The following is an 11,501-nucleotide window of genomic DNA, read 5'->3' as shown; positions in this document are numbered from 1 at the left end:
TAGTAGCACCATGAACAATTAGTCTAAAAGCCTCTGACTGGTTAAAGACAGGTATGGAAATCTCTACAGTTCAAAACCAAACAATTTTGTTTACTTTTTGTCTGGTCTGAAAAGTATAAGGGGTTGCATTTAGAAGTACATTGAGGGATTACTATGCCACAGGCTTAAAAATTAGGAAAAAATCAAAATTACAAGGTTGTCTGTGCAACATCATTCCAAACCCTGGAAGCAAATATGCTGTTTCCCTCTAAGTTCCCAGAGAATTTTTTGTCTTGTCTTGTCATGACTTCTGCTGGATCCCCTCTGTTACTCATCTGTGTGGCCGCACAAGTACACAAATTTAGAGAAAAACAGACATTTAAGAATTTTTCACTATGAAATGAGTTAAGGGGGTGCTGCAAAATATTCCTTTAAGGTAAATGTTATCACATTAACAAATTATCTGCAGGTATCTCATGTTCTGCTATTTTAAGTAAGATAAGTGCAAACACTCATCCTGATACCTTAATTAAAAAACTCTAAGTGTTATGCTTTTCCTCAAAATGGATGACACTCACTTGATTACTGTAAGCATAACCACACTCAGCTTTAACCACAACAAATTATCCATCACTCCACATCTTATGCAGTTAATAGCAATCTGAGTACAATCTTCAAAAGCATCCAATAATGGCAGACTAAAGGCTGTTTCATTCCTTGTCCAAAAATAGCAGAAAACTACCTTTTATATCATTCCAAGGACTCTGCATTTTCTAGAAAATGTATATCTTATTCTTATCTACAGCTTGTCAGACAAAAGCTGTAAGTCTTAGAAGTCTTAATAGGTCCTGTGCTTCAGGCAGGCTTGGTTTTCCAAACATTTAGTGGGGGCTTATTATCTTGAATTATATTTCTTAGCCCTGAAATGTAAAACTGCCTATAATATACTTTGGTATTATTGTTTTGGTACTGACAGAAAATATTAAAAAGGGAAATGTAACTGATGGATGCAGTCTGGAGCTGCTCCTGGCAGGACTAACAAGCGATGGATGTTGTAATGGAACAAGAACAATGGAGATGAAATAGAGGCCTGGGTTCTTGTCCTAGAAAGGACAAAATAGAGACTATTTCTAATATTAGTTGTTCAAATAATCAGGCACCAAAGGAGCACAGGGACTACCATGCTGAGAAAGACCAAGGAATAATACCAAGCTTTACTCTTCTACCAGTGGTATACACAAGATATTCAAGATGAATAATCAAGGTCCAAATGACACACACTCTAATTGTGGATTATGCAGGGTCAGAAGGTGGTTTCTCTTGACCTTGGCTACCCTGCTTGTGCTGTGAAATATGAAGAAACTGTAATTTTCATTTTGATGACTATAACAGCAGTTTGCACCCTCATTTATATTTACCCTTCTGTATTAGCCGATACAATCTCCTGGTAACAGGATTAAAAGGCACTGAAATACACAAATAGATCATTAGAGACAAATTACACTTGTAACTAATGCGATTCTTAAGGCTCGGAACTGATAATCATCAGATGGTGGCAGACAAAGAAACCCCAAGAAAATCCCTTAAAAACCATGGCTGAACTTGCTATTAAGAGGAAACTAAATTTATTCCATGTCAGCAGTATGTTCATTGCCTTGGCTTTCACTGCAAGGGGCATGCCCAGTCCCTCCAGGATCAAGGGTAATGCTATATTCCCCTTGCAGCCAAAGGGGAATTCCCTTTTGAGAGTCTGTGCCATAGGCCCAGGTGAGGAGGCAGCAGCAGCTCCATTCCTTCCCTGTTGATCTGGCGCCAAGACTCTTTTTTCTTGGCTTTGCTGCTCCAGCCAGCCAGTCCTTTGCAGCTTGGCTCCCACTCCAAGCCCCCAGCTAGAGGTGCTTTCACAAGTTCTCCCATAACCTCTCATGTTCAACATGTTACTGCTGTCCCATGGGAGATTTTGCTAAAATCTTTGTGTTCTGAACCTGTGTTTCCTCTCCCTACACTTCTTTTCCTTCTTCTTTTAGGCTCCCCTTCATGAGGAGCTTTTTCAAAAGCTTTCCCCAAATAATTTTGTCGATAAAGCTGCCTTTCTTAATTCTTCTTCCAGTTGAGAGAATAATCACTGCTGTCTGTGGATTCCATTAGGTACACTCAAGTTGCTCTTTCCATGAACATCTCTCAGCCTTAGATTTTTCAATAATCTGCTTTTACTGCTACTTTAGATTCCACGTCCTGAATGGCTGCTTTGGGCTAGTGGACACTTTTTTTTCAGTTTTCATTCTAAATAAAACAATTCAGGTATCTGTGGGCTGGGTAACAAAACCAGAAAAAGATTCTTTTGGGAAAGGAAAGAGGGGAAGGCAATTTTGGAGCAAGAGTTACCAATCACACAACATGGATGGAAAAATCTAAAAAGTTTAGTGGCCACATTCCCATCTCTAATTTATTACATTTTTTACAAGCATGCAGATGTTTCAATATATAAAAGGAAAATATAAAAACAAATAACATCAATGGGACATTGCAAAAGAATCATGAACCTCCCAGTCAATTATATACTAGACTCTTGAAGAAAATGAACAGAGAAAATCCCATACTTATTTAATAATATTTTACTGGTGACTGTGTATATTCTTTAGATTTTTATGTTTATTTTTATTAGATCCAGACACCCAATAATGAAGAAACAAAACCATCTTTCCTGACACAACACTTTAGACGGATTAGGAGTGACAGTTTGTGCAAATTGAAAACTTTATTATACTTTGGTCATTTCACATCAAACTTATGACATATATAATTTATAGTAAGTGGAAAAATATACTTACATATAATAAATTAGACTGTAACAGAGGTTAATAGAAATCTGCATGCTCCAAAAGACAATGAACTGGAACTCATTTAATACATTGACATTACATGTAAGTCTTAAGTGAATTCATGTTCTCTAGGCACTCCAAAGCCATGTCACCTGCAGATAGAGCACACTTGTGCCTCAAATAAACCCCTGAATGCCCAGGAACTCTGCAGTTTTCTGATCTCTGACTTCTTATAAATTAGCCTGTTTGAAAACTGGATGTATTAATCAAAATTACCAAAAAAACTAATTTCTATAACCAGAAAACGTGAGTGCATGTTGCACAGTGTCAAGGCTTGGCTAATGCCAAGACATTCCCAGATGTTCCTCAACTCACTTGAATTGCTAAACCACTCCAGAGTACTTGGTCAAGGACCAGAGTCTTTAGAGAGTGAAAACTCTTCCTGGTCCGAGCAGGAGCATGCATGGTCATGTTTTGATAATCCAGAAGAACAAGTTGCTGTTTTTGTTCTGGGCAGTGACCATGTTTGTAGTAGGAAACATAGATCATAGTCAAAATCTCTTCAGCACAGTGAAGAGTAGCACAGAATAACAAAATTGATGATAATTAATTTCTTTTTTTTTCATTCTAATGAAATTAATTGTTCAAAGGTACCAGATATTGATTCTCACTGTGTATTTATCCTTCTTACAAAAAAGGGATGCTGTCTGAAGCACCGAAGACACTAAGAAGAAATTTAAAATCAACTAATTCAAATTAATTCAAACTGCCAGCCACATTGTGTTTTTACCACTGCTGTGCATTGCCAGGCATCTCCTGGATTTTCAAAGCCATGATGTTTCTTATAAGTATATAAACAACACAGAAGTAAGGGGCAAATGACTTCTTATCATGCTTCCAGGTTTCAGGCATGCATTTTTTCTTCTCTTGGTGCTGTCCCACAGCTCTCACTTGCAGCTGGACTAAGAGGATTGGCTGCACTGAGTTGTATTTCAGATAATCCACCATGAGAATTCCACCATGTTTTGCCATTCAGCCAGAGATGACTGGTCCAGGATGTCATTTTACACACATTCAAACACGCATGCACACATTGATGACTCAGGAACTGCTTTAACTGAAGTGACAACCGGGTGTGGGGGGAAAGTTGCACTTGGTTTAAACCGGGGGGAAGGAATTAAACATCAGAAAGTTGGAAGCCCATTCAGTTTCAAGCCATTGTTTCACACACTCTCACAAAAGATGGTTAGATGGAAGCACAACAGATGTAAAAAAAAAAAAAATCTGCCCTTACTGGCTGTGTTGGCAACCAGTTTTTGTTTGAGGTATGTTTAATATAGTTCTTGTGCTGTTTTGTGGTGAGGATATTTTCCTCTAAGGCAACATGTCAGGAATTGATAAGTTTGTTTTAAATTCTATATAATTAAAGCAGTAAATAGAATAGTGACATGTCTGTGAGCTGGAATGCCATTTCATAGATAAGTATGTGTGGGGCTGTGCTATGAAAAATATGCATAGGATAAGCCAGAGGTCAGCAAGGTCCTCTGCTCTGAGTGAAATTACCTTTTTACTCTAAATCATGCATCAGCATTAAAATTGCAGGAAGAAAGCACCCCTCCTCCCTCCAGTACTGAGACAGATGGAATAGACCTCCAGCTGGATCCTTTTCAATGTTTTTTCTGGATGGAACTGATATCTCCAGAAATTAAAAGCTGTATCTACTTTTTTTTTTTTTTCCCTCTTGTGGTAAGTATGCTAATTGGATAAAACAAGCACAGACAGTTGCAAACCCATTGCTACAAGATATACTGTTTAATACCCACTCTAGCAATGAAAATGATTCAGTTTGTGTTAGAAAAGAGAAGCCAAGGAGAAAGGTCATTATATTGTGTCTGCAGCTCTCGCTCTTAATATGTGATTCTCATTTCTCAGCAAAGGGAAAATCAATACTTCTCTAAGTTGCCTTGGATTCAGAAAAGATAGAGGTTTTGCCCACTGCATGGCAGTGATTTAGAATGGCCATGATGTATATCATGCAATGCTTGTTTTTACAAAGCTCTGAACTTCATTTTGACATTTTTAATTGTGCCATTGAGCCTTGTTTAAAATTGCGAAATAGAAACACTTTAAGTGCGATGATATTTTAGTAGAAATTTAGCTCTCTCCATTATGAGCTGCCTCTTAACACCATACTGTTCTCCTCAGCTTTGATTTAGGCGAGAGGTTTTTCTCTCAAAGCTGGACGATTAAAGGCAGCCATGGCATCCAGGATTTGTGACAATAACAAAAGAAGTACAGATCAGGTTCATACATTTATGAGAGTTTAGATACCAAGAGGCTATATTTGTAGCAGAGACACACAAGTAATTTGCTTCCTTTTTCTGTTTTAGACATAAGATCATATTCTCAACCATTTAGGCTGAAAAGACTCAGAAAAGGAGCAAGGCATTACTGGAAGTGATAAGGAAATATAGCCAAGTTTTAGGTTCATTGTAGCATATTAAGAAATATTACTTGTATTCTAGAAAAACCCATCAAACTGTGGCACAGTGGGACACAAAAGGAACAATGAGAAGGAACAATGGAGACAGATACTGTGCAGTAGGAGCTCTCACTGCCAGATGTGAAGGAGCACCTGGGATCACTGTAAGAAAAAGCCTGGAGTCAGCAGCTGGAGGTACACTCTCCAAGCCAGGACATGGCACATTCCAGCTGTAGTCTCCTACAAAGGGTTAACAAGGAGAAGCTAAGGATGTTTCTCACAAGAACAAACCTCTTGCAAAAAAATTCCTTCAGCTCAAAGAGATCAGTATCATCCCTGACATCATAAACTCAGTGTTCAGCAATAACCCACAAGCCCCATGTCTTTGGCATGCAGTTTCCCTCCAGAGAAGCACATTTAAACAGGTATGCAAACCTCTCTGAGCATGTGTTGGTTGGAGAGCTTTGGTGCTCTGTGCACCCAAGGAGAAGCTAACCCCATTCTGGAGGGCTGTTCCTTCCTGCAGTCACTGGGCCAAGCCATGATAGGGGCTGAACAAGACCCTGCATGTAAACTATTATTCACCACTTAGTGGGAAGTTCAGATCTGGATCCAGATTCTGATCCTGACTCATCAGCCCACAACAATAGGATTTCCTTAATTTCAGCCTCAGATTTCAAGTTAATTATTATCTCTTCCCATACATCCTGAATTTTTAATATATATATATTTTTTAATATAGAACACAGAAATTTAAGTAGATATATGTTTAAAAAAAAAAGCAAAAACCAACAAACCAGCCCAAAAAATTGCCATTGCCAGCTGCTCCTTTCCCCTCACCATCACTCACTAAAGACACCATCTGGGAATGACTAGCAACCAGAGCAGGGAGTGAGCAGTCCATATGTTAAAATTTAAAATTTGACAGCCCTATTCTGGCCTTTCCATCACCCACTATTTTTCTGTTTTAAAGTTTTGGTATGATAACTAGTTTCTTCAACATTTGCAAGGACTAAACCATTTTTTATTTTCATTGTGGATAGATCTTTATTTTAGGTTAAATCTTTCATTTAAGCTGAAACACATAAAATTCTCTCCACTCTCAGACTTCTTCCAAAAATTTAATGTGAAACAGGATGAGATATTTAATTATCAAAACCTGTGGCAATTACTGTGTGGCTCATGTATTAAATTACTAGACTAGAAAGATGAGAAAAAAGCACAATTCTCTCTTCTTTTGCATTAGTTTGTAAATGTGACAGACCTCTGGGTACTGTTAATAATTTTTCTCAAAGCTAGCAAGAAATCTACATAACCTTTTTTTCCTCTTCTCATTTCAACCCCTAAATCCCATCTTGTGGATTTGCCTTATCATTCACATACCTGCAAAGTGTAGTGAGACCCTTAAGTAAAAGCAAGGTAAGTTTTTTTTTTTAAAGCAAAATGTATTCATATCACTATAAAAATAGGCAGGAGAAATCCAAAGTAATATGCAGTACCTGAAATTATGCTTGTTTCTTACTTATTATTCCTGGTCCAAGTTTTTTACAGACAAACTCCTCTTATAATAATGAAACTTATAGATTGTACCTCTTTAAAGTTTTTTGGTGTACGTTCATGTGGAGGGACATTACAATGTGGTCTCAAGCAGATGGAGGAAAAATGACTCGTGAAAAAAGCCAGACACAAACTTTTATATGTACAAAACAAAGCCAGGCTGAAGCATTCCACCGAATATCAGCAGATCTAGTACATTTATCTTTTGAATGGATACATTTGTTTAAAAAGCACAAAAAGATTCTGTGAGACCATTTATGAACATCTGAAAGATGTTTAGCCATTGCAAGACTTGACCATTACCCACTGAATAAAACCAGCACCTAATAAGACTCTTTGAAACTGAAACTATATTAAGCATTTACTTTAAAATAAAACCTGCATCTACACCTGATAAAAGCTTCTGAATGCTTTTGTACTCCACTCAAAACCCTTTCAAGGTTGTTGGGTGCCAAGCCAAATATTATTAATGCAACTCAGGAAGTGTTCTGACTTGGCAGACAGCACAGTGGGGATCTCAAAGATTTGCATGAATTCAAGGAAATATGAGGAGAGAAAGATGAAGCTCATCAGAATACCTGTTGGAGAAACGCAATTCACATTCTTTAAGGGACTAGAGCACTTCCTGGCCATTGTCATTTTAACATTCAGTTTGTTAGTGGATTTCCAAATTTTAAACTTCCATGCAGATTCAAGAGTCTATTGATAAAGTATTTGGTCAAAATAGGCATTACTAGGAGTCAAAACCTAAGTGGTGAGGATCAGATATTGCCATCTGGATGAAGGTAAAAAATCAGCAACCTCTGCCAGAGTTTTATTTTGAGATGTCCCTACTGAAAGGGGAGCATTAGGCAGGAATTAGCACTACACAGAGAGTTATTTCTTTTAGCCACAAAGTTCTGAGATTTACAGCTGAAGAACTAGTATGTTGTTTTAGTGAGAACCTATCCTGTAAAAGGCACATATTTTATACCTGTTCTCTCTCCTGCCCTTGTATTTTGGAACCCTACTGGTGTGGCTGCCAGCTGTGACCAGACTGTCAATTATTTGGCTCCCTCACTGAAGGGCTGGATCACATCCAAGGCTTCTTATTTACAAGGCTAAAACAAAATCCAGGCCCCTTTTGTTTGTATACAGGTGCTCAATTAGGAGGGATCTTATAGGGAAAAAAAAAAATTTTTGAACCATAAAAGACACTTATACTCTTTAATCTGAAATATCAGCAAAACATGAGGGGCTGCTTCATGTCAGGAGGAAAAGTAGTAGTGGAGTCAAGAATTTCACTGATTCAGTTCACCTTCCTCAAAAATTACTTATTAAGCCCAGAGAAACAAAAGGAAATGCAATGCTTAATCTGACTTCCCAGACTTTTTCAGTCAGAACTGAATTCCAGAAGCTTTGTTCCTGTTGCAGTTTTGCTTTCTGATGTCTTTGTTTTCTGAACCTCCGAACCCTTGAAACCTCCCCCAGGCACTTCTGACTGCTCTGAGCAGGACCTTGTCCCTGCTTGGGAGTGAGAGTCCAAGACTCACTGTTGCATCCCCCTCGGGTAAAAGAGGGGAGCTGTGCTGCCTCCCCAGCCTTGGGAACCAATGAAACTGCCCTTGAATCCATGGGCTCCTCTACAAACTGTTTTGAAGCAGCAAACAAGCCTGAAGAAGGAATTCAGAGCCCTTCCCTGGGGGTGGTCATCACAATCACAAAGTACTGGTCGTCACCGTAAAGTACTGGTCCAAGGATTGATAATGGAACTGTTTTCCACAGTTTTGTCAAAGCCAAAGCATTCAGTAAAGTTTTCCTTTAACAAATTCTAAAATTTTGTTTAGGATGTAATTTTCATTGAGATGTGTTTTTTATCTTTCCTTTCTTACTCTTTCGTTCAGTACAATGAGATCAGGAAGAAAACACCCTTATCTTTTGAAATTCTGGGGTTTTTTGTATCACGTCTCTGCAATGTAATATGTATTTTGACTTTGTGTGATATTTTAAAGTACAGTGGAGCAGCAGCAGTTTTAATATTATTCTGTTGTCTCACTGATGTGCTGTGGTATTAGAACTGCTATTGTTACCAGCAAGAAATAGTTAAGCATTTATTATATGTTTATGTTCAAAGTTCCTCTTGTCACATTAAAACTTTGACAGCCACGCTTCAAAATAAACATTACCTACTAGAAAAAAAAATCTTAGCTATTTCTCTGAATATTTTTTCATAGAATGATAACTCAAGGTCAACAAGAAGATATCAACAGCTGAGGAAAACATAGTTTACCATAAAAGAAAAGCTGAAGAACAGCCCAGTATAATCTTATGGGTATTATCATGTGTTATCATGGAGGTATACAAAAATCTAAGAATACAAAACAAACATTGAAGAACTTATTAAAATTCAGAAATTTAAAAATGGCAAAGGATTCTGGATATTTTTAGTCTTTAGCAGCTAATCCTCAGCCAGCCTGGACAGCTACAGATCATGGCCTGGCACAGTTCTCATGTGATGGGTGATCACCCTCAGCAATCCATCACTGGTTGGGACCACCAAGTGTTAAAGAGACCATCAGCAGCAGCTTTCAGGGCTCTGCAGAGGGTACATAAATTTTTAAATCCCTGATTAGGCTGTTGATACAAACAGGAATGTTTTCTCTTGCATTTTTCTTTCTTTGAACTGAAGATATGAAAACTCAATGGGTAGGACAAATCCATTGCTGGGAGGTGTGGTGCTTTTCTAGGCTCTATGGGCTTTGCTTATGTCTCCAAGTAAAATAATTCATCAACCAGTTTCTGAATGTGAAGAAAACTTTCTACTGCCATCCACTCTCTGTAGTATTTAGCAGTGCTCAACTACAACAGATTCTCAGCTTAAAGTTCTTGGCAAGAGCCTCCTTCCTCAATCTCCCTTCAATTCTCACTAATGTTTTAATGGTACTTATGTTTTTCTTCAGAAACACATCCTCAGAAGCAAAATTTTGCAAGAAAATTTTAGTATATCTCCAAGAGCACAGATAAAGGTGCTAAAGGTGTTTCATTGGTTACATACATAAGGAATTATTTGATTAAAGCAAAGGAGATACCTCCAGTTACAAAAAGGGATTCTCGGGCATTTGCAATGCAGCTATTTCAAACTACTTTGGTCTGAAACTGAGCATAAAAATTTATGGCTCAGCCAAGCATTGTAAATTCCTTGCAACACTTCAGTAGTACTTAAGCTGGCACTAGTGTTAGTTCTAGTCACATGGATGAACTAGCTTCTCTTTTTCAGTCTAGATCAATACAAATGGGCCCTTGTCTATGGAATAGGTGACCTCTTCAGAGCTTGGGAAGTGTTTCTTAACAATATTGGGAAAAGGAGAAGCAGCTATTGGTCTATATCTGAGACACCTTGATATAACCTCAAAAGTGGTGGTCACAGTTTTGGCTTTGTCTAGGGGTATAGTGAATGCCACACATTCCTGCTTCCCTTACAGAGGGTGAGGTGAGGGAGTAGTAAGACCAAAGCTGGAGTCTGACCCTTAAATATGTATAAATATGCAGACACATGCACCTTCATCCTTCCCAGGGGAACATTCCTGCTGGCTTAGCACAGCAGGGAACAGCAGAGTAAGGCTTAGGGTGAGTCCTCCTGATAACCTTGCATATGTATTTTGATCACCAATAGCAGCCATTAAAGAGACACACTTGTTTTTTTGTTTTTGTTTTTTTTTTTTTTTTTTTTTTTTTTTTTTTTTAAATAGTTTGTTTTTTTTTTTCCATTTCACCAGTAGCAGCCATTAAAGAGACACACTTGTTGGTTTTTTTGTTTTTTTTTTTTTTTTTTTTAATTTTTTTTTTTAAATAGTATGTATTTTATATTCCAGTTAACTGCTGTCTCTCTCCTGGAACATTGGAACATGCAAAGCCAGGTTTGATGCACTCAGCAAAGGCAGAGCATGGCCAAAGCAGATCTGAAGCACGTGGGGCAGGTAATTAGAACTCCTTGGGAGTACAGCTTACCCTCTCTTACCTTTCCAAGCTCCCTGAAGTTGTTCCAGAACAATGAGTTTATTGGTGAATGGACATGGCATCTATGCATAGCTGCCACAACTTCTGGAAAGAAGAATTTCTTGCACATGCTCTTTGTGAAGCTACTTCTGGTGGCTCTGAAATTTTCAGGAATATTTCCACTGCCTTCAGAGGCCAGAACTCTGCTCTCTTCAAAGTCACTGCATGAAATACAGTTAGGTGTGAGGGCTCACAAGAGATAGAATTAAAACTGCTGCTGAGGGGAGACTTTTATTCACAGAGTAAGTAATTTTATATCAGCTTGGTATAGAATTTCAGTTTTTAATATTTCAGAAAAAGCTCCAGCAGTTTAACATCCTTGTTGTTCCAAAGATATGGTTGCAAACCATATAGAAACATGAATATAGAATATGAACATAGAATGTCAATATAGAAATTAATGTTCTTATATTTTTTCCAGATCATTAAACTCACAAATTTTTCGTGCTTGATGCTAAGAATTTTTTACATTCCTTTTTTTTTGCACGTTCATTAACATATGTCCACAAAATCAGTGTGACTGATTGGTCTAGAATATAATATTAATGCTTCATTGTGACTCAGGAAATAAATGTGATTAAAGCCTCTTTTTTTTTTTTTTTTTTTTTTTTTTCCCCCTTTTTTTT

This window comes from Passer montanus, unplaced genomic scaffold (genome assembly GCF_014805655.1).
Source record: "Passer montanus isolate IOZ18808 unplaced genomic scaffold, ASM1480565v1 scaffold28, whole genome shotgun sequence".
In the NCBI taxonomy this organism is placed as follows: domain Eukaryota; kingdom Metazoa; phylum Chordata; class Aves; order Passeriformes; family Passeridae; genus Passer; species Passer montanus.
The sequence above is the reverse complement of the archived record's forward strand: the minus strand, read 5'-3'. Positions refer to the sequence as shown.